This window comes from Carica papaya, chromosome 1 (assembly GCF_054855325.1).
Source record: "Carica papaya isolate Zhongbai chromosome 1, ASM5485532v1, whole genome shotgun sequence".
Classification (NCBI taxonomy): domain Eukaryota; kingdom Viridiplantae; phylum Streptophyta; class Magnoliopsida; order Brassicales; family Caricaceae; genus Carica; species Carica papaya.
In genome coordinates, this window is record NC_142309.1 from 13,072,933 (window position 1) to 13,098,282 (window position 25,350).

The following is a 25,350-nucleotide window of genomic DNA, read 5'->3' on the forward strand; positions in this document are numbered from 1 at the left end:
TGCATCTTGAATTGTTCTTCGCTTAATTTATTAATCAAAATAAAGAGTTGAAATAGAAGAAAGTAAAAAATGCCTTTATTGTTGGGGTAGAAGAAATCGGCTAGGAATCTATGAAGCCATGGCCGACCTCATCATGTTTCTTTATCCTTTCTTGAACTTGTCTTCAATGTGAGGTAGACTCCTTGTATCTAGAAACCCCTATTTATTTGGGCCTTAAGGTCACCTGAACTCATTTAAATTTATTTCATAATTTATATCCTATTTCGTAATTTAAATTCGTAATTTTAAATTATTCAGATTTTGTTATTTTATTTATTTTTATTTTTATTTTATTTTATTTATTGTATTTTTATTAAAAAAAAATTTAGGAGAGAAACGAAAAATAGGGCGAAATCCCACGAGAAAACTCCTATATAAGAGGCTTGCCCGCGCAGACGCAGCACACTGTGCACATGTGTGTGCGCGGGACCAAGTGCAGTGTGCATGCAATCAGCCTGCTTGGATAGGCCTGCGCGCCTGGGCCTGCATAAAACGCCCTGTGTGTTGTAGACCCTATGCGCGTGCGAGCTAGCTCCTCTGCTCGGCAGGGTAGGTCGGCGCCTGCAGGCTAGGCCTATAATGCGTTGGCCAGCCTGGTGAGGTGCACTATTGCCTTGGGTAGTGTGTCGCCTCCCCTTCGAGTGTCGTGTGTCACCTCCCCCTTGAGTGTCGTGTGCCGACTTGGGCGGTGTGCTACCGCCTTGGGCGGTGTGCTACCGCTTTGGGTGGAGAGCCACCACCAATGGAGGATTCTTCCTCTATTTTTTATGCCACCATCTCGTCACGTTAAATCGCTCATCTTCCACTCAACTCATTTTCTCCTCACCAAATTTCACCATTTGGCGCAAATCTAATGGTCCCCATTTTCTATAAATAGGGACCCCTTTCTTCCATTTCCTCATCACTCCCATTTCATTTTTCCATCCTCCAATGATTTATTTCCTTGAGTAAAGCGATGTAGCTTCATATCATATCTCTGTCAAAGTAGAATGGTACAAACCTTTTTCACACAATAGATTTTAACTCTCTCCAAGTTGAGATTGGTGCATCTCCATCTCATTCCTTGAGAGCAACTAACTTATCCCACTAGACTGAGGCATATTTGGTAAACTCAAAGGTAACTAGGATGATCTTCTTTTCTTCGCTATAGTTGTGGCATTTGAAGACATGGTCTAGTCTTTGCTCCTAGTTGATCTAGGCTTCATCATCATTCTTTCTTTAGAAAGGTGGAATTGGCACCTTATAGGTACTGAGATCTTCATCGACATTTTTTTGCCTTCTATTTCTCCTATTATCAGCTTCTTCATCATAGGAGCCGATCTCGTTTTGCACTATGTTGCGTTGAGCTTAATTGCGGTTTCCTCCTTGCTATAGTTGATCCATTCACGCAGTCATGTTTCCAATCTGAACACTCAGCTGGGTGAACATGCCCATAATTCTTTCTTCAATGGAAAGACGTAAGAGGACCGCTCCCATTGGATCACGAGGTGCCCTCTGACGAGAGTGGTACTGCACTATCTGTAGGGGTCATCTGTGACTAAATAATGTCGTGACTATAGACTATCTATTAAGACAACTATGATTGGTACGGTCGTGTTCATAGATCCTACCATACTTTAGCTAGCCAGAAGTGGGACTGAGCAAATTGCTGTATCTATATCTGGTCTGCTTATTCCACTTGGGCAGTTGAAAATCTGTATATGTATCTGCCCCCAGAGATGGAAGTTTGTAACGACTTCGCGAAGTATGATACAAAAAATCTGAGCATTTCATAATTTATTTGATTTTCTCTATTATTTGGCATGATATATGTACATTTGATTTTCTGTTCTAACATACTATTTGATTTTTGGTGAAGAGAAAAGAGAAAAAGATTCTTGCCACGAAAAATGAGGTAAGAAATTTTCCTTCACTAGCGGCAGCGGCATGCCACCCAAGGCAGCGGCGGAGCTCTATAGGCTAGCGTGTAGGCGTACAGGCTTGCAGCCATGCGCGCGGGGCCGAGCCTGTTCGTGCGCAAGGCCTAAACGCATTAGGCACCGTGCGTGCAGGCCTATTGCACGTAAGCCCCAAGGCGCACAGGCCTATCCACACAGACCTGCTGTGCAGATGATGGACGCACAGTGTGCAATGCCAGTCCGTGCGTGAAGTGATGCACAGAGGGCCTACCTACGCACAACAGGATGCGCGCATAGGTCTTGAACCCACACCGTGTGCGCAAACGGCATGTGCGCGCTGGACAGGACGTGCACGCTGTGCGCACGTCCTGTGCGTGCGTGTGTGTAGATGGGACTTGTGTGCATGCATGCGGATGGGACGTGCGTGCTGTGCGCACATCGCACGAGTGTTGGGCACTGTGTACGCGTCTCGCAAGCTGGTCTTCTCCCCTTTCGTCGTTTTTTGATTTTTTTCTAAATTTTTCTTTTAAAATAAATAAAATAATTTAAAATAAAATAAAGGTAAAATTAATAAAATATATATAAATAAAAATAAAAATAGATTAAAATCACGGATCACAAGAATAACATAAATTAATTTAAATTTAAGGCAGCCAAAGGCCCGAATAAATAGAGTTTCCAAATCATTTTAGCACAGTGATGGGTGGGCTGTTACATTTGGCCTCACTGATGTATGTATTTGAAATAATATATATGTATCTGTAAGGGATTTGTTAAGGTTTTAATTCTGCTGCATAAATATTATCATGGACTTGTTATTCTCTGTATTTGACACCCATTTGCCTTAATTGGCACTTGGGATGTCATAGATCGTACATAGCAGAATATCGCAGAACAAATCCCTTCAACTGAGGCCTATAATAGATAAACTGTTTAGAGTACCTAGAAAAGATAAATGTCCTCCTTTCAAAGATTAAACCTCCAACTCGTGTCTTCCTTTTTTTTGTAGGAATGACGCGGCGAAGACCATCTGTAGAACGTATTGAACGACCTAAAGCCCCAGATCATCTAACCAAGACTGAATTTACAGAACTTTTTTGAGATGTTCAATGATTAACTGCAGCCATAGGATAAAACCAAGCCAACCCTTGTCCATCCCCTGTCCCTGAGTTCTAAAACATAGATCGGTCTGCCTCCCATAATATAGCGGAGTTTAGGAAACTTAACCCTCCACACTTTGAAGGTGGGCATGATCCTTTGGTAGCCAAAGCCTGGATTCTACAAATAGAAAAGCTTTTCTCTGTACTAGACCTGATCGAAGAACAAAAAGTCGTTCTTGTAGTCTTTATGTTAAATGGTGAAGTTGAACACTTGTGGCAACTTAAGAAAGAAATCCTACCTACCCCTACTGCCTAGGAAGTTTTTATGGATGTTTTCTTTAATAACTTCTTCCCTGCTTATGTTCAGGAAAAGAAAGAGGAGGAATTTTGGGACCTCTGCCAAAGAAGCTTGTCTGTAGCCCAATATGCAGCTCGATTTGTTCAGCTGTCTAGGTTTGCCCCTTTAATGGTCACCCCCAAAAGTCAAAAAAGGTAAGAAGTTTTTTAAGGGCCTTCGTGACGATATTTATGACTGAGTCGCGATGCTAAGACCCATGTAGAGGTGCTTGAACATGCCTAGTTGGTGCGAACTGGGCAATCCGCACGCCCATGGCAATGCACATATCAAACGCACACACAAGGAACGCATGCCAAGTTGCATGTGGCCTACACCACATGAACGAGCAGCGTGTTCACATGGGATTTCTAACCTGAGTGGGTGAAGTGTGTGCACAGGAGGAGTTGGCAACTTGCAAAGAGTCTTTCCCACCTAATTTTGCGTGTGTTTTTTATGTCAATTTCTTCAAAGGATTTTGTAACAAATCTACTTCAAATTTAAACACATAGAACGATTAAGTATATATTTCATTTTTTATCCTTAGGATTAAGTATTTATTATTTTAATCTTATTAGTATTAGAATAAGTCAATATTCTAATAATTATTTTAAGTGTATTTAATCCTAGGATTAGGATAGATTATTATTTAACTAGAATTTAATTAAAATATCAATATTTGTACTGGTGCAACTTATTCTTTTATTTTCTGTGCATTTGCTAGTAGCTTAGAATTGAGACCAGAAGCTTTAGGAAAAACGCTAGTAATGGAAACTCCCTCTAAGGGACTACTAGAGGCTCATTACGTATATAAGGACTATAGGATCAAAACTTCAGGGATAGAAGTATGTGTAAAATTAATACTATTAGATTTTATAGGATTTGATATAATATTAGGAATGGTTTGGTTAGAAAAGTATAGAGCTATAATAGACTATAAAGTAAAATTGTAACTTTACAATCCCCAAAAAAGAAATAAAAGTTGTTATTATTTTTTTTATAATTGAATGGATATGAATATAGACGCTGACCTTGCTATGCGTTCCATACCCATTGTTTGCAATTTTTCTAATGTCTTTCCCATCGAACTCCCTGGTCTACCTCCCTACATGAGGTAGAGTTCCTGATTGAATTATTACTCGGAACCCAAGCGATCTCGAAGCCAACGTATCGCATGAGTCACACTGAGCTAACAGAGCTGCAATATCAGCTTTCTAATCTTATCACCTGAAAATTTATTCACCCTAGCCATTCTCCTTGGGGCACTCCGGTATTGTTCGTAAAGAAAAAGAATGGTACCCTCTGACTCTACGTGGACTATAGGGAACTCAACCGAGCAACTGTTAAAAGAAAGTACCCCTTACCCCGAATCAACGATCTCTTCGATCAACTACAAGGAACCACAGTCTTCTCTAAGATCGATCTTAGAGTTGGGAACCACCAGTTGTGAGTGAAGGAAGAAGATATTCCAAAAACCACCTTTCAGTGTAGATACGGATTGTACAAGTTCAGGGTGATGCCGTTCGGATTGATCAATGCCCCAAAAGCTTTCATGGACCTTATGAACTGAGTTTTCTGGCACGTACTGGGTTGATATATCACCATCTTTATTGATGAAATTCTAGTGTATTCCAAAAGCGATGGGGAACATATTGTGCATTTGGCTGAAGTACTTGAGACCCTCTGCCAAAACCAACTATATGTCAAACTAAGCAAGTGTTCATTTTGGTTCGATCAAGTTTCTTTTCTTTGTCATGTAATCTCAAGTGAAGGAGTTTCTGTAAACCTGTCTAAGATGGAATCAGTGACCAGTTGGAGTTCGCCCACCAATGTGGCCAAGGTACGTAGTTTCCTTAGCTTGGCAGGCTACTACCGACGATTCATTGACGAATTCGCCAAGATTGTTGCCCTCATAACTCGACTTGACAGAAAAGGTGTACCTTTTTTTTAGAATTATTCATGCAGTGAAAGCTTTATGGAGTTGAAGCATCGTCTCACCTCTGCCCCTGTGTTTATCCTCTCAGATAATGAGGGGACATTCCACGTTTACTATGACGCATCTCATATTGGTTTGGGGTGTATCTTGATACAGCATGGCAGAGTAGTTGCCTTTGGATCCCGACAGTTTAAAGTCAATGAGCAGAACTACCCTACCCACGACCTGAAGCTAGCAGCCATTATCTTTGCCCTAAAGTTATGGCCACATTACCTGTATGGCAGACCTTTGAAATCTACACTGACTATAAGAGTCTGAAATATATCTTTTCGTAACGGGAGTTAAACATGAGATAAAGATATTGGATGGATCTTCTGAATGATTATGATTGTTAGATCATTTATTACCCCGGGAGAGGGAATGTAATCGCCAATGCCCTAAGTCGACGAGAGCCTATTATACTAGCCCAAACCATGGCCTCTAGTTGGAAGATGATGAACACTATGCAATCACCCCACCTTAGCTATTATGGCAAGGGCACTTATCTCGCCTAGATCTGAGCCCTACCAGATCTCTTTATGAAGATTTAGGAAGCATAGTCCACGGACCCAGAACTCATCAAAAGCCTAAGTAAGTTTACTTCGGACGAATCTACTAATTTCAAGATCTTTGATGATGGATTGTTTAGATTCCGAAACCGAATTTAGGTCCCTGATGCAGTACGCACAAATGTACTCAAGACTGGCCATGCTTCTAAGTTATCCATCCATCCTAAAAGTACCAAGATGTACCGGGACTTGAAGCGATAATATTGGTGGTTAGGAATGAAGAAGGATATAGTTGACTATGTCTCCTGATGTCTTACTTGTCAATGGATAAAGGCAGAACATTAGAGACCCGATGGCTTGCTATAGGGTCTTCCAATTTTGAATAGAAATGAGAGTACGTAACTATAGATTTTATCACCGAATTGCTCAAGACGTGTTCTGGTTAAAATACCATTTGGGACATTATGGATAGGCTAATAAAGACTGCCCACTTCTTGCCTATTCGAACCATGGACTTCACTAATAAGTTAACCTGCCTATATGTGGATGAGATTGTTCGACTCTATGGAGTTCCCTTGTCTATTATATCCGACTGTGACCCTTGATTCACCTCTCACTTTTGGGACAACTTCCAAGAAGCCTTGGGGTCTAGGTTGTACTTCAGCATTGTTTATCATCCCTAAAAAGATGGTCAGTCTGAGTGTATGATCCAGATATTGAAAGACATGTTATGTTCTTGCGTTCTCAACTTTGGTGATTACTGATATGAATATCTTTCTCTTTGTGAATTTGCTTATAATAACAGTTACCATTCCAGCATCGGTATGGCCCCGTATGAAGCTTTGTATGGAAGGCCTTGTCGTTCCCCTACTTGCTGGAGTGAAGTCGGGAACTAGCACCACTTAGAACCAAACCTCATTCAGGAGACCATTGAGAACGCCACAATCATCCGTAAGAATTTGGCAACTTCTCATAGCCGCTAAAAACAACTACACCGATAATCATAGGTGACCCTTGGAGTTTGCCATAGGAGATCAAGTTTTCCTAAAAGTTTATCCCTACAAAGGCAAAATGTAGTTTGGGAAGAGAGAAAAGTTGAACCCTTGATATATGGGACCTTTTTCGATCGTCGAGCACATTGGACCCGTGGCTTACTACCTCACTCTATCTTGGGAGTTCGTCGGTTTACATGATGTCTCTCATGGCTCGATGCTCAAAAAGTACCACCCTGATCCTTCTCATGTTATTCCTCGTGATGAGGTACAGGTACAGGCTGATATGACCTATGAGGAGGTTCCTGTAGAAATTCGTAGGTGGACTGATAAGATCTTACGTAACAAGACGATTCCTATGGTGAAGGTATGTTGGCAGCATCACACCCCAGAAGAAGTGACGTGGGAGTTAGAGGAAGAAATGTGGAAGAAGTATCCAGACTTATTCGAGACAAATATGGAGACTACATACTTTTAAGTGGGAGGGATGTAATACCCCGCCCATCACTGTGCTAAAATAATTTGAAAACTCTATTTATTCGGGCCTTTGGTGGCCTTAAATTTAAATTAATTTACGCTATTCTCGAGATCTGTGATTTTAATATATTTTTATTTTGTTTTTACTTTTATTTATATTTATTTTATTAATTTTACTATTATTTTATTTTAAATTATTTTATTTTATTTAAAAAAAAATTAGAAAAAATCAGAAAACAGCAAAACGGGAGAAAACCAACCCGCGAGAAAAATCCTATGAGAAAAAGGTTTCCTGCACGGGTGCTGGGCACGGTGCACGTGCACATGCGCGCACAGTTGCTGCAGGGCGTGCACGCCCTCCGCACGCACCGGACATGCGGACGGCGCAAGGTCAGGACCTATGCATGCGTCCTGTCGCGCACAGCAGCAAGCCTGTGCCCCCGCAGGCTAGCCTACAGCGCGTCGATTGGGCTTTGCCACATCGAGCAAAGCTCTGTCGTTGCCATAATAATATTTTTTAGCCTAAAGAAAGAAATTAAAACATAAAATTTTCACTTTCAAAAATAAAATTTAGGACTTTAGGGGTTAAACTAGAAAATTTTTAGCAGTTTGGGGTTGTTTTTCAATTAAAACTGGCTTAGGGATGAATCTAAAAAGAAATCCTAGATTCTAGGGTTAAACCACAATTAAAGGAAGCCAAAACATGCCGAGAAATGGAACAAAAAAATGGAAAAAAAAGAATGACTGAGATCTTGCCATGTCTGCATGAGGGAGCGATCGTGCGGCCCGAATCGATGTGAGGGGTGCACTTTCAACGGCGCTAATCACGCTTGTTAGCAATCCAACAGCCCAAGATCGCATGAAGAATTATGAGTATGCACATTCAACAGCCTAGATCGCTTTAAAATCGGTCATAATTTAAACCACTTGTGAAATTAAAATCATGCCCCCACTTAAACAAATCATGTGGCCCAAGTCTATTGCATGAAAATGAATGGCTATATCTTCTAGAAAACCCCTGCCCCTAAAAAAATTGAGTTTTCTTCTTCTTCTTCCTTCGATCAAAGAAGAAAATCACAAAAGTGAGAGAGAGAGCCCATTAGGGAGAGAAAAAGAGAGGAAATGAGAGGGAAAATCACCGGACTACCATGGGTGACCGAGCAAGCCATGGTCCCTGATGATCGTGCGACACAACGAAGCTGGAAATAGCCCTGGTTCTGTTAGTTTTTGATTGGGTCACACACGACCCAACTTTGAAATCCAGTGAGATTTTTTATTCAAAAACTGAAATTTATCCCACATTTTAATTCTTCTAATCAACTAACACCTCTAGGCATGTCCAAGTTTAAAAAATCATTAAAAACGAGCCAAAATTTCAAGCGACCAGTTAACCATGTTTTGCTGGTATCATGACCGAACCGCCTACTTTTCTTTCGATTCTCGTTTGATTTTAAGCTAACATTTGAACTACAATGTAGTCTAAATACTATAAAACATGATAGAATGAAAGATTCATAAAAAAATAACTGGTTTAATCGGTTAAAAACCACACAAAATCTTATGTTTGTCATTGACCAAGAGACTTGAAAAAATTTGACAAGTTCTGAAGAATTTTTAGAGCCAAATTTAGAGCTCGAAATCGATCTCTCTCACATAGGAGTTTGTAAGTATACATAATAGTGATCCCTAAGTTTCATTTACATGTTTTAAAATTGAAAACTAACATCATTTGAATCAAATTTAAACCGGTTAAATAGAGGCTAGTAAGTATGTTTAAAATTGAATTTTAAACCTTTCTAAGAGGCTAAAAACGCCAGGAAAGGCTATGCAAATGGTCATAATTGCATTTTTATATTTTTCCTCCATTTGTATGATGTTTGACTTTTGTTCTTGCATGTGTATTTTCTATTTTATGCAATATTTGATAAATTCTTATAGATTGAAGTTGTTTAAGTAGAATTATTGAATTTTACATGTTTTTTAGATGATTAATTTGGGATTTAAAAGTTGAATTTAATGAATGCTTGGTATTTGACCTCAATATGATTTCTTAACAAAGTGGTAAATTTTCTTTTGAAATAATCTAGATTAATTGAAGAAAATTAAAATAAATTAATTAAGTAATTGAATGTAGAATTAAAAATATTATACAAAAATAATAAATTAGCATAAAAAATTAAATAAACAATTAACATTAATAAAAACAATAATAATATTCACAATGATAAAAATAATACCACTCAATGTAACACCCAAACCTTTTATTATATTTTTTTATTGGAATTATTTTGGTTTTATTTCATTTTAATAATTAATTTATTTTGTAATAATTATATGCTTTAATTTAATTTAATTTAATCTAATAAAAATAATAATAATAATAATGATAAAATTGGATAAAATTATTTTTGGGATTTAATTGAAATTGATTTTAGAAAAAATGGGTAAAATTTTGGATTATGGGGTGTTTTTGAAAAGAAAATCGAAAACCGGGGGTCAAAACACAATTTAAAAAAATTGCGCCACGTCAGCAGCCACATCAGCAGTCCGGTCAGTAGCCCCGACCAACCAGGACACGTTGCGTGGCAAGGACACTGACGCAGCAAGCCACGCGGGACGGAGACACGTGGGCGATCCGCGTGCGTGCGATAGGAAGGCCTAGATCCGTTCCCGCGTGCACGGACAGCCCAAATCAACAGCGCGCATGGACGACCTAGATCTCACGCGTGCAGACGGCCTAGATTTGATCACGCACGGACGGTCTAGATTTATTTCCAATTTAATCGCGATCAGACGGCCCATATTAAATCGTGATGGACGGCTTAGATTAAAATAAGAAGGTTATAAATAATCACATCCACACCCAACCCCAAACCCTAGCCGCCAGAACCCTTGCTGGAGAAGACGACCCAGCCACCGGAGGAACCGGCCGCCGCAACCCACCGCCGCACTGGAGGATTTTCAGACCGCCAAACGAGGTAAAATTTCTTCTCTTGGCTCGTTTTTTGATGTTGAACCTCCTTGTGGCCAAATTGGAGCCAAACCACCGGCCAATTGTCCGAAAAACACCACCGAAGTCCAGCAACGCCGCCGCGGGTTTTCTCAAATTTTGCCTCATATGAGGCCCTTCCCGGTTCCCGTTCGATGTAATTTTTATACCACTGTGACCACCGTCCTTTTCTCTACAGGTTGACCGGAGCAAAACACCAAATCACAACTCGCGTCGGAGGAGCTGCCGCACCCGAGAGCTCTGCCGCCGGTAAGTCTCGATTTTTTTATTTTTTTGGCCCACCGAGGGCCCTAGGGATGTTTTATCACAGGAACCAATGCAAGTTTGGCTTAATACGGCCAAAAACGACCAACCCAAGGCGGATCGCCACATTGGGCGGCGAAGCCGTCGCAGGAGCACGGTGCCACCGCCGTGCTGGAATTTCAAAATTGGCCGAGTAGGCCCTGGGTCTGATTTTGAGTTTTTTCGGGGCACATGCAGGTACTAGAAGTGGGTTTCAGTTCCCAGAAAAAATTCAGAGAATATAGGGACTGCTCGTATGCGCAGTGAGAACCCGATTTCAGACGCTGAAACAAGTAAGGATCTCTCACCCTATTTTCTATCATGGCATTAAAGCCTAATAAATGATAAAATGGTATGTTATGAATTAATAGATATGTATAATTAATTAATGTTGCTAATGGAGCCCGAATCTGATGTATTTTTCGGTCAGTTGTTGTTTGATTTATTTTACAGTTTTAAAAACAGTATGGTGCCTGATGTGTTTATTCTATGGTTTCGTATGCATGAATCACAGTTTCATTTATTATGGTTTGAATTGTTGTGAACCCAATGTTGTGTTGCCTTGTTTGGTGTCCATTACTGGTTTACGTGTTTATGTTTGATTGGGTAATTGAGACTAAGAAAAATGAAAAAAGGTATGCAAATTGATAAATGAATAATGTCGACAGCCTAACTAGATATCCTGAGAGATGGTGGACGGACCGGGTCCATAGGGAATCCTACCGGGAACGTGGTCTCTCATATCGGACGGGGTATGGAGACTTTATGTGTTTTGGTGCCCATACCGGACGAGGTATGGGGATGGCCCATTTCACCCTCATACCGGACGGTGTATTGAGATTTATGGTTTTGGTGCCCATACCGAACGGGGTATGGGGACGGCCCTAGAATTAAGTCATTAATGTGAATGGTTCACGTGTAGCGGAGACCCCCTATGGATCCACATGGATACTAGTAGACTGATAAAAGAGGAAATTTGTTGTTTGATGATTAAAAATACAAAAGTATGATATGTGTTATGTTACAGAGCGTGCATGATCTTATGATGTTTATAATGTTATTGTTTCTCATAAGTTATTTTCATGAATCTCACCGAGGTAAGTGGACAGTAAAGGTTTTTATTATTGATAAATAAGTTTGTTATAAATTATACTTCATTGGTCATTTTCGTTTTCTACCAACCTTTACTTCTGTGATAGTGAGATAGTGTGATGTCTTTACTAGGCTAGTGCAGCTCATTCTTTACTTAACCATTTCAGATCAGGAAGACTTGGTTCCCGAGCCCGTCCCGCAGGAAGACGGTGAGTAAATGTCTAAAGGCTTCATAGTTTTATTTATAACATTTATCTCTAGTATTTACTTTATTTAGCTGATTCTTTCATACGTTTAGTACGTTTGAATTACTGTGTAAGGGATATTAATCAAAAATTTTATTTTGCTTCCGCACTTGGAATTTTTCTTATATATATATATATTTCTCTTTAAAATTCTGAGGTCGTTATAGTTGGTATCAGAGCTGCATTACTCGGACTTGTCCCTTGCACAATAATACTTAGAGGAATACCAAACTGAGAATCATTACTCAACCCTTCCTTGTGAAATGCAGGTGCAGAGAGATGAGGAGAGGGAGACCCCCACTAAACCGAGCAGCCTAGGATGATTCACTTCGGGAAGATGTTGACATAATATTTGAGATGCTCGAAAGGATCATTGCTGCTCAGCAAGGTCGAGAGGAGAGAAGGGAATTACCCGACCCTCCCCCACTACTACAGGTTGAGCCACCGCTGCAGCGAGCGGATCCCGAGCCACCCCGGCAAGAGCCTGCTCCTCCACAGTACCACCAGGCACCACCACCGCAGTATAATCCAATGCCTCAGCCACAGTATTGCCCGGTACCACCACAGTATAATCTGGTGCCCCCACTATATCAGCAGGTGCCACCACAAGGCCCCCCATTCTATCCTCAGCCCGGCCTAGTCCCTCTTCCATGGGACCCAGCTCCTTCCCTGATTGACCTGGGCTACGTAGAGAGGTACAGGAGACTAAACCCTTCCACTTTACAGGGGAGTCCTCTTTCAAAGATACCCAGTACTGGTTGGCGGAGACAGAGAAGGCTTTCAAGACCTTAGGAGTGGTTCCTGAGCAGAGGGTTACTCTTGCTTCCTACATGCTGGTGGGGGAAGTAGATCGTTGATGGGAGTTCAAGCAGACCACCATGCCTACGCCAGTCACTTGGGAGCAGTTCTTAGTAGCCTTTCATGCGGAGTACCTCCTCGAGCACATCCGACATTTAAAGGAGACGGAGTTTGTTTGGTTGGTCAGGGAAACATGATGGTGTCGGAATATGCTCGTAAGTTCCTAGAGCTAGGCCGATACTCCCCTGAGACATTGATGGATAAGGGCAGAAAGGCCAGGAGGTTCTAGTGGGGCCTCCGCCCAGAGATCAAGCAGCACTTATTGGTACTAGAGCTCAAGACACATTCAGCCGTTTTAGCAAAAGCGCAGATCGTGGAGAGGAGTTTCAACACCCTTTCTCAGTTAGCAGGGAGTCACAAACCCTCGGCTTCACCCCGCAGACCAGCACCTACTGCGCCTGTCCAAAAAAATAAGAGGCCCAGACTAGTGATCCAGGTTCCCCCTCAGGCTCCAGGGGCAGCACGTGGTAAGATCTGTCAGCACTGCGGCAGGGATCACGAGGACCGACCATGCTATCACCTCAACAACACATGTCGCATATGTGGTAGTGCACAGCACTATACAAGAGAGTGCCCGAGGAACCAGAACCAAGAAAGACTTCATTTTCAGGGCAGGGTTTACAACCTCACACAACAAGATGCCGATGCTGACCCGGACGTGGTACAGGATATGTACACTATCTGTAACCATATTGCTCATGTTTTATTTGACACTGGTGCATCGCATTCATTTGTTTCATATGTTTTTGCATTCAAACTTAATGTATCACCTGATAAAGTTGATTCAATGTTGTTTGTGTCTACTGTTGGGGGTGAAACACTATTAGGGGAAGATGTCTACAGGGCTTGTGCCGTGGAGATAGCAAATAGGAAACTGAGTGTAGACCTAATAGGGTTATACACGGGAGATTTTGATGTAATTTTAGGGATAGATTGGCTAGCGGCGTATCACGCCACTATAGATTACTTTAACAAAAATGTTGTATTTAATCCTCCTAATGAGGAGCCATTTACAAATTAATAAAATCATTTAATACTTATTCCTTGATGGCAAGTTTCCTTAATTTTCAAGTACTTTAACCTTACTATTTTCTCTAACTAGGCAAGCCTAAGAAGAAAATTTGTATCCAAGAGATTCCGGTAGTCCGAGACTTTCCAGATGTGTTTCCGGATGAACTGTTCGGACTGCCAGTGGACAGGGAAGTTGAGTTCACTATAAACCTACAACCAGGCACCCAGCCCATTTCGCTTGCTCCTTACCGCATGAGCCATGTTGAGATGGAAGAGTTGAGAAAACAGATCACTAAATTGCAAGATAGTGATTTTATTAGACACATTGTGTCTCCTTGGGGTGCCGGAGTCACGTTTACCAGAAAGGGAGATGGAATGTTGAGACTGTGTATTGATTACAGAGGATTGAACAAGGTCACAATCAAGAACAAATATCCCCTTCCCAGAATTGACGACCTCTTCGATCAACTGCAGGGTGCGCAGGTCTTCTCCAAAATAGACCTGCGATCAGGTTACCATCAGGTGAAAATAAGAATAGAAGACATCCCCAAAATGGCCTTTCGAATCGGGTACGGACACTATGAGTTTCTGGTCATGCCATTTGGGCTAACCAACGCCCCGGCCATCTTTATGGATCTGATGAACAGGGTCTTCAGAAAATTCTTGGATCAATTTGCTATTGTGTTCATCGATGACATCTTGGTCTACTCAAAAAGTAGAGAAGAGCATGCTCACCATCTAGCCCAAGTTTTGCAGGTCCTTAGAAAAAAGAAGGTATATGCAAAGTTGAGTAAGTGTGGATTCTGGCTTGAGTAGACCGGCTTCCTAGGACACATCATATCGAAGGAAAGAGTATCAGTGAATCCCAAAAAGCTTGAAGCGGTACTTGGCTGGGAGAAGTTGACATCAGTTAAGGAGATCCGTAGCTTCCTGGGAATGACAGGTTATTACCGCAGGTTCATCGAAGGATTCTCTAGTCTAGCAGCTCCCCTAACCCGGCTCACAAAGAAGAATGCCAAGTTTGAGTGGAATGAGGACTGTGAGAGGAGTTTTTCATAATTAAAGGAGCGGCTGACCACTACACCCGTACTGGCTTTACCGAGTGGATCGGGGGGATATACAGTTTATAGTGATGCCTCCGATCTAGGCCTGGGTTGTGTCCTGATGCAGCATGGGAAGGTCATAGCCTATGGGTCCAGACAGTTAAAGAATCATGAGAAGAATTATCCCACCCATGACTTGGAACTGGCCGCAATCATACACGCTTTAAAAACCTGGTGCCATTATTTATATGGAGAGACCTTTCAGATCTATACCGATCATAAGAGTTTGAAACATATATTCACCTAAAAGGATCTCAACATGCGTCAGAGAAAATGGATGGAACTCCTTAAAGACTATAATTGTGATATCTTGTATCATCCGGGTAAGGGCAACGTGGTGGCAGATGCCCTCAGCAGGAAAAGTACAGGTATCTTAGCTCATTTAATGGTTTCAGAATGCAGACAAATTGGGGCCACACAACAGGTTCGACTTCAGGACCTGAAAAGAGTCGCATGTTTGGGCCGTCTGACCGTCCAGCCCGAGTTAATACAGAGAATAAGGAAAGCCCAGTCAGTCGACCTCGCCCTAGTAGCTTGCAAGAATGATGCAGAACAGGGAGTGAGTTCAGAATTCCGAATCTCTGCCGATGGGTTACTCTGTTTCCAGGATAGGGTGTGTGTCCCAGACGACAGTGAATTAAAGAGAGACATCATGATAGAATCCCACAGCTCAAAGTTTGTCATGCATCCTGGAAGCACCAAAATGTACCAAAGCATGTGACCCCGATTTTGGTGGAATGGGATGAAGAGGGACATTGTTGACTTTGTATCTAAATGCTTGGTATGTCAGCAGGTCAAGGCAGAGCATCAACGCCCAAGGGGGTTACTTCAGCCCTTACCAATCCCGGAGTGGAAGTGGGAACATATCATCATGAACTTCGTAACGGGATTACCCAAGGCACGTTCAGGACATGACGCCATCTGGGTAATTATTGACCGGCTTACCAAGTCTTCCCACTTCCTAGCCATCAGGATAACCGATCCCTTGGACAAGTTGGCAAGAATGTATATCCAGAAAATAGTCAGATTGCATGGAGTTCCAGTGACAGTGGTATCCGATAGGGACCCCAGGTTCACTTCTCGGTTTTGGAGTAGCTTTCAGCAGGCCATGGAAACAAAGCTGTCTCTCAGTATTGCCTTCCATCCTCAGACTGATGGACAATCCATACACTTGAGAATATGCTCCGAGCTTGTGTCTTTGACTCTGAGGGCCATTGGGACGACCATCTACCCCTGATAGAATTTGCTTACAACAATAGCTACCAAACGAGCATTGGTATGGCTCCGTATAAGGCGTTATATGGGCGTCCATGCAGATCGCTGATTTGTTGGGAAGAAGTGGGCAACAGAAAATTGTTCGGCCCGGAGTTGGTGGAGGAGATTACGTCTAAAATAGTTAAAATCAGAAAGAACATTCAGATAGCTCAGAGTAGGCAGAAGAGTTATGCGGACACCCGGAGGAGAGATTTAGCGTTTGAGCAAGGCGACCGGGTGTTCCTTAAGGTCACTCTTTTCAAGGGAATTAGTAGGTTCGGCAGGAGGGGAAAATTGAACCCCCGATTTATTGGACCATTTGAAGTCTTAGACAGGATTGGTACTGCCGCCTACAGACTAGCACTACCTCCAAAGCTCTCCAAAGTCCACAATGTGTTCCATGTATCCATGCTACGTAAGTACAACCCGAACCCCTCTCATGTCTTGGCTCATGAACCGCTTCTACTTCAAGAGGACTTATCTTATGAGGAAGTACCATTCGGTATCATGGACCGAAATAGCAGGATACTCCGCAACCGGAAAATATCATTTGTAAAGGTAGTGTGGTAGAACCACTCGCTAAGGGAGGCTACCTGGGAGCTAGAATCAGACTTTAGAGCCCAGTATCCCCATTTGTTCGACCAAGAGTAAGAGGCAAATTTGGGGGACTAAATTTCTTAAGGGGGGGAGAGTTGTAACACCCAAACCTTTTATTATATTTTTTTTTATTAGAATTATTTTGATTTTATTTCATTTTAATAATTAATTTATTTTGTAATAATTATATGTTTTAATTTAATTTAATTTAATTTAATAGAAATAAAAATAATAATAATGATAAAATGGGGTAAAAATATTTTTGGGATTTAATTAAAATTGATTTTCGAAAAAATGGGTAAAAATTTGGATTATGGGGGTGTTTTTGAAAAGAAAATCAAAAATTGGGGGTCGAAACGCAATTTAAAAAAATTGCACCACGTCAGCAGCCTGGTCAGTAGCCCTGGCCAACCAGGACACGCTGCGTGGCAGGGACACTGACGCGGGAAGCCACGCAGGACGGAGACACGTGGGCGATCCACGTGCACACGATCGGACGGCCCAAATCCGTTCCTACGCACATGGACGGCCCAGATCAAAAGCGAGCATGGACGGCCCAGATCTCACGCGTGCGGACGGTCCAGATTTGATCACGCACGAACGGCCCAAATCGCATCACGATGGACAGTCCAAATTTATTTCCAATTAAATCGCGATCGGACGGCCCAGATTAAATTGTGATGGACGGCTCAAATTAAAAGGGGAAGGTTATAAATAATCGCATCCACACCCAACCCCAAACCTTAGCCGCCAGAACCCTCGCCGGAGAAGACGACCTAGCCACTGGAGGAACCGCCCGCCGCCACCCGCCGCCGCACCGGATGATTTTTCGACTTTCAAACAAGGTAAAATTTCTCCCTTGGCTCGTTTTTCGATGCTGAACCTCCCTGTGGCCAAATCAAAACCAAACCACTAGCCAATTGGCCGAAAAACACCGCCGAAGTCCAGCGGCGCCGTTGCGGGTTTCCTCGATTTTTGCCTCCGATGAGGCCCTTCTCGATTCTTGTTCGATATAATTTTTATACCACTATGACCACCGTCCTTTTCTCTACAAGTCAACTGGAGCAAAATAACAAATCGCAACTCGGGCCGAAGGAGCCGCCGCACCCGGGAGCTCCGTTGCCGATAAGTCTCGGTTTTCTAGATTTTTTTGGCCCACCGAGGGCCCTAGGGGTGTTTTATCACAGGAACCAATGCAAGTTTGGACGAATACGGCCAGAAACGGCCAACCTGAGGCGGATCACCGCCGTGGGCGACGGCGCCGCCATGCCGGAATTTTAAAATTGGTCGAGTAGGCTCTGGGTCTGATTTTGAGTTTTTTCGGGGCACGTGCAGGTACTGGAAGTGGGTTTCAGTTCCTGGAAAAAATTTAGAGAATCTAGGGACTGCCCGTAGGCACAGTGAAAACCCAATTTCAGATGCCGAAACAAGTAAGGATCTCTCACCCTATTTCCTATTGCGGCATTAAAGCCTAAAAATGATAAAATGGTATGTTATGAATTAATAGATATGTATAATTAATTAAGGTTGCTAATGGAGCCCGAATCTGATGTATTTTTTGGTCAGTTGTTGTTTGATTTATTTTACAGTTTTAAAAGTAGTATGGTGCCTAATATGTTTATTCTATGGTTTCGTATGCATGAATCACGGTTTCATTTATTATGGTTTGAATTATTGTGAACCCGATGTTGTGTTGCCTTGTTTGGTGTCCATTATTAGTTTACGTGTTTATATTTGATTGGGTAATTGAGACTAAGAAAAATGAAAAAATGTATGTGAATTGATAAATGAATAATGTCGATAGTCTAACTAGATATCCTGGGAGATGGTGGATGGACCGGGTCCATAAGAAACCCTACCGGGAATATGGTCTCTAATATCGGACGGGGTATGGAGACTTTATGTGTTTTGGCGCCCATACCGGATGGGGTATGGGGATGACCTATTTCACCCTCATACCGGACGGGGTATTGAGGTTTATAGTTTTGGCGCCCATACCGGACGAGGTATGGGGACGGCCCTTGAATTAAGTCATTAATGTGAATAGTTCACGTGTAGCGGAGACCCCTTATGGATCCCCATGGATACTAGTAGGCTGATAAAAGAGGAAATTTGTTGCCTGATGATTAAAAATACAAAAGTATGATATGTGTTATGTTACAGAGCGTGCATGATCTTATGATGTTTATAATGTTATTGTTTCTCATAAGTTGTTTTCATGAATCTCACTGAGGTAAGTGGACAGTAAAGGTTTTTATTATTGATAAATAAGTATGTTATAAATTATGCTCTATTGGTCGTTTTTGTTTTCTACCAACCTTTACTTCTGTGACAGTGAGATAGTGTGATGTCTTTACTGGGGCAGTGTAGCTCATTCCTTACTTAACCATTTCAAATCAGAAAGACTTGGTTCTCGAGCCCGTCCCGCAGGAAGACGGCGAGTAGATGTCTAAAGATTTCATAGTTTTATTTATAACATTCATCTCTAATATTTACTTTATTTAGTTGATTCTTTCATACGTTTAGTACGTTTGGATTATTGTGTAAGAGATATTAATCAAAATTTTTATTTCACTTCCGTACTTAGAATTTTTCTTATATATATATTTCCCTTTAAAATTCCGGGGTCGTTACACTCAACTTATAACCTAAATATAATTTTAAAATTTTTATAAAGGAAATACTGTTAAAATATATTAATCAGGCTTAATCGTAAGATGATTTTTTGGAATAAATTAGAAATAAAGTGCTAGGAATAAAAGGATAAAATTATTAGATTATGATGGAATATTTGGATTAAGTAAAATGATGTTTATTAATCTTGATAAAAATAGGTAACAAAAAACTAATATAAATTAAACCATACTTAAACAAATCTCACCAACAAATTCTAAATTAACATATACAACTTTTAAGAAACAAATAACAAATTAAATACATACCAAAGAAATTAATTAATTTTAAATTATCTCACATAATTCATTAAAGCTCAAATAAATTTATTGAAGGGAATTAAATAGAATAGATATTTTATGACAAGGAAGTGTATAAGCACTTGATAAAGTAAAATGAAAATCTAAGCATAAAATTTAGGATACAAATATAATAAAAGTCTCAAACACTCATCAAATAAAAGTTCAAATACATTAGAACATAATGGCTGAAATTCAATAGGTGGTAAACCCTACCTATGTATGGATGAAAGTCATTCCAGACATGGTTGGAATGCATATTTTTTATTGGATCACCTAGGTAAGTACTGCTATGACCAATTCGTTACATGATTGTTGTGTCTCTGTCCATGGGGTAGTAGAAATCTAGATCCCACAATAATACTTGTTCTATTACTGACATCGCATTTAGGTACAAAAATTGTTAGTGTGAACTAGAAACCTTCAAGCTCACATCAATTTTCAAATAAACTCTAAGGAAACTCAATTGCAAAATTAAGAATAATGAAACTATAAACAAATTAGAAAGTAATTAAAATACTTGCTTGAAAATCATAGTTTATTTAAAAACAATAAAACTAGTTTTACATGATTGCTTGATTGTATATTGGTTTGTGCATGCTTAGGACATTACTACTATGTATACTTATTAAGCATGTTGAAATTTGCTTATTCCATTCATATTATCATTTTTTTCAGATTAAGAAGACTTGGAGATTGAACCAAATTAGTAGGAAGCCTACTTCTGTACTTGAGTCAAAACCTATTATATTTTGTTATTTGACTGGTACTGTATATTTTATTATGACTTTATTTTAGAATTCATGCTTTTATAAGTGATATTACAATATATTTAAGGGATGATATACGTAATATTTTATTTTGAATGTATGTATTTAACATTGTTGCATGTTAAGTAGTAAACGACAACTCGTAGGTAGGGTGGACTGTCGCAATAGATCATTCTAAAAATATATGCTCTGATACCACCTGTAACATTTCTCGCTTTAATAGAGTTCACAGATATTAGTACACACAATGTTTTAAATTAATTTTTAACTAATTACAAATTATGCAACAGTTGTTTTACATTATTTTCATCCCTTATAATAAAAGAAACATTATTAGACAACATACATGGGTGATGGACTCTCAAAACAAATTTTACAATAAATTAAGGCCAGAAAGTTTAATCAACCTCACGATATAATTCTTAAAATACTCAAAATATAGTCTCCTCACTGCCCCTTACTGATCTTAGGCTTATTACTGATTATCCTGCCCCTTATAGAAAGTTTGAAATAAAGGAGTGACTTTGGGTGGGTTTCACCTATTATATTAATTATATTCATATTAAGACTACATTATAGCATAAATATCTTAACTTTTACTAAATATTAATACATAATATTTATCATTTATATTAAATATATAGGAAATTGTATACACTCTTTATTATTTCAAAATTATATAAAATCTAAATTACCAAAGACAAAGCAACCATCTCTATAATTATTTCTAAGTGTTAATGAGAAATATGTGCCAAAATTAATGACTAATTAGCGATGACCCATTTGAAATGGTTATATATTTGTTTGTAAAAACATTAATAATTTTGCTAAGAATCCCCTGCCAAATTTAAACGTAGTTTTACTACGTGTTTATACTCTAATAGTTCATGATCATCGCTATAGCCATGTACATTCATGATTGTTGATGAAAGTGTTGTTATTTAGGGGCAACTTCCTAATTGTCACTGATTACAATTTTACTTATGTGTAATCAATCATTACTCTTTATACTTGTGTGTTAGAGTATCTTGTTGCTATATCGACTGCTTATCATGTTATTTGGCTTAAATGGTTGCATAAAGAGCTACATGCAAAGCAATATAAGGCCACAAATTAACAACAGTCAGCCTACGCATTAGCCCAATTTTCTTTATTCTATCACCGAAACAAGCATATCAATAAAAGTCATATATATTTCGAAAATGCATTTTAAAAAAAGAGATTAATCTGATATATGCAAAAGGACTATTGATAAAGTAGTTTATACTTTCTCAAACCTATCATAACTTGATAATATTCTTCGAATGGTAGAGAGATCAACTTTATTGAGGGTGATGGCTAGTAATTAAACTAGATTTTGTGAACCTAATTAGAAATTACAGGAATCTTAATTTTCAAGGAAGATTTGAAGGGGCAATATTTACCCAAATTTAGTTCATTGAAAGTTATAAGTATCTAATTTGAATACTTTAAACAATTCATGAATTGAATATTTTTAAAAGAAGTTATGATCTCAAAAGTGATGATTCCTTAATTTATCAAGAATGGTTGATTGAAGTATCCTATACTATTAGTGACAAACATACTGTTGTATTAAATCAAGATATGGTTGTAATTACTACTTAGTTATAGAATTCTCCTTTCTCTTCTATAAACAACTATATGATAATAGAAGGTAATGATCAAGTCTTTTGGAAAAAAGTGTAAAGATACAACATCTTAAATTCATTCTTTTCTTTATGTGAGTGTACATGATATCGATCATTAAATTTTTAATAAGGTTATGTTTAAAATAAGTATAAAATTTTAATAAAATCTATTTATAAAATCATGTCTTGTTGAATACAATTTTATTGAAATATGATAAAAATTAAATTTCATATAAAAAGTAAGAACTAAAATGATATGTTTCAGACACAATCAATCTTAAGAAAGGTGAATTTGTTAAAGAATTTAAACATTAATTTTTCTTTCTTATTCTATAAAAATTTGGAATTTCTCGAAACCTATCCTCGTGTGTATATGTATACATGTGTATAGAATTGATAAAGTATAGGTGGATGCGTCAGTAGTTTTGTGATGAATATGAGAGAGAGAAAGAGAGTTAAAACACTGGCAAGGCAATTAAAGGCGAAGTCATCATTGCAAAAGTACGTCATCATTGTCATGCAAATCAATTGGTTTTTTTTAATATAAATACATATACATACATACATATATATATATATGTATATTGTTGACTACGTTTCTGATATGATATGATATGATAAAGCAAAGCAGGAGCCAGCAGATGTAGAATAGTTTTAATTAATCTTCTCTCTCTCTCTCTCTCTCTCTCTCTCTCTCTCTCTCTCTACAGCATTGGATTTTGAGTTAATTCTTTTTTCTCCTTTCTTTTTTTTTTTTTTTTATTTATTCTTTTTGTTTTGTGTGTTCCAACTTATTATAATAATTGTCAAGAGATATTAAATGCCTCTCCTTCTTCCGCTTCTTCTGCGTATATTTACATATTCTTCCTTTAGTGCCTCTTAGTTTCCCTTTTTTGACCTAACTCTCATTTAATTTTTCTCAACCACCTCTTCCATTTTGTCTTTTTCGTCTCTTCTCATTTGTCTTGCGCTTGCTTTTGGAAATCTCTTACACTTAACAGTCTCCATACTCTATTAACTAAATCAGATCATATTAATGCATTTATTATACTTATATACATATACACTCTCCGTCGCCTTGTTTTATAGTGGGATATACACACCAAAACTCTTGTAATATTTAGAAAAAATTACCTTTTAGGTTTAAATATAATATTAGGTGTTACATTTGGTCTGGATTAGTTCTCCATGACGGTGTGTTAAGTAATTATCACTTCAAAAAAATCACTAGGCAGCAACCACATGGCTATTATATTGATAACTGGTTTCCCATTTTCTCTTCCTTTCTTCTTCTTCATGCCCATCTTCCTTCTTTCTTCTTCATTTTAAATTACAGTAATTAGAAAACCAAAAAACGAAAGAAACTCAACTAGATTTAATATATTCATGCAACATATATATATATAGAGAAAGATAATATAGCCACTTTATATTATATATATGCATCTATAACATATATATAATATATAGAGAGAGGTAGCAAACGCATTTTCTATTAGCCGGACGTAGGAAGCGAAAGTAAGTGTCGTGGGATGGGAAGATTCTGGCGCCAGCTCGTTGTTGGCGGAAGATCCAGTTGGGATGGCTGTGGAAGATCCATCATAAACCTTCCATTTTTTTTCTTCTTTTTTTCATCGCAAGCTTCTCAATGGATCAAATTTTAAAAATTCAAAATCCAAACCTAAAATTGAAAAGTTCTCTATCTTTATCACATAATGTTCACTAAACATTCTCATGTTAAATCTTCTAAAAAAAAAGAAGAAATCCCTCTTCTTTACATTAAACCATTTGGCCCAGCTCGTCAATCACCTCAATCCAATATAATTTTACAATCTCGAATATGGAATGGTGATTATGTTCGTTTTGGTCGTCTTCATACTCTACTCCCACAACTACGCCAACTGGATCTTCCGCCGGCAACAGGACCGGTGCCGAAATCTTCGCATCCGGCAGCACCTACTTTCGCTTCCCACTTCCAGCTACAGCATCCGGGAGATAGATGAGAGAAAATGCGTTTATTGTCTCTAATCTCTCTCTCTATATGTATATATCATATGTAGTATAGATGTATATATGTAATATACTGACTACATTATATTTTTCTCTCCATAATATACATTATATGAATATATATAATGCTGATGTAGTTGAGTTTTTTGTTTTCCAATCACTATAATTTGAAATGAGGAAGGAAAAAAAAATCGACATAGGGAAGAAGAAATTAAGAGAAAAATGGAAACTGATTGCCACTTTCAATTTTTTGAAAAGATATTCAGAGGGACACACGTGCGCATTTTTAATCATAATATTATAAATGCCATTAAAAATGAGAGTTGATGTAGACTAAATTTAAAACTTCAAGTTATATTTGAATTGAAATAAAATATAAAAGTTAACATAATTTTTTTTTTTTTTAATATCACAAGAGCTTTTAGCGTATATATTCCTTTTACTTTATATTGTTTTAGGATTATATCAACAATATTTTATAATATAGGAAGCTTCTTAAAGATGGCCAAACAAGACTATTATGTGCATGGTTGGTAGGGTTATTCAAAATCTTCATTTTGTTTGTACTATTGACATTAGCAAATGAAAGAGCTACTTTGACCAAGAAAAGGGAAGGAAAAGAAAAAAATAGTAATATAACCTAAATATTTTGGTCAAAATAGAAAAAAAGTAACATCGAGTTTATCCATGCACTGATTGAGATTGTATACAATGATAGCCCTACCTGCTTATACACACACACACACACCCCTATTAGCAAGGTGTCTATTTGATGATCTTTCTCCCTAAGGAAAGTAAAACAATGCAAATAAGTATTGACCAAAATCAAATTTAAAATAATGACCATCTGAAGATGATGATTTCTTGGTAGCATTTTAGAATTAAAATACTGAATGCACCAATCTCCCCTTCTTTAAACGAGTCTACCTACCCTTACAATTAAAAAGGACAAAAAGAAAAAAAAAATGATTTGTAGAATTTATTTAAATCTTAAATACTTATTTTAATTAGGAATCCCCATAAATAAATAAAAAAAAAGCTACCAATAAAGATCGATATTTTAGTGAATTTAATTTTTAAATAAATTTAAAATAATATTATTTCATTCTAATTTAAATCCTTTAAGAGTTCAATTTGTACAATTTTATATAAAGCAAACTCCAAAAAAAAATA

At 38.6% G+C, this 25,350-nt stretch overlaps 1 pseudogene; it reads left to right on the forward strand.

Annotated features, from left to right (window-relative positions):
• The first annotated feature begins 6,965 nt into the window (after positions 1 to 6,965).
• Positions 6,966 to 16,830, forward strand: LOC148269225 (uncharacterized; annotated as a pseudogene).
• The last annotated feature ends 8,520 nt before the right edge of the window (positions 16,831 to 25,350 follow it).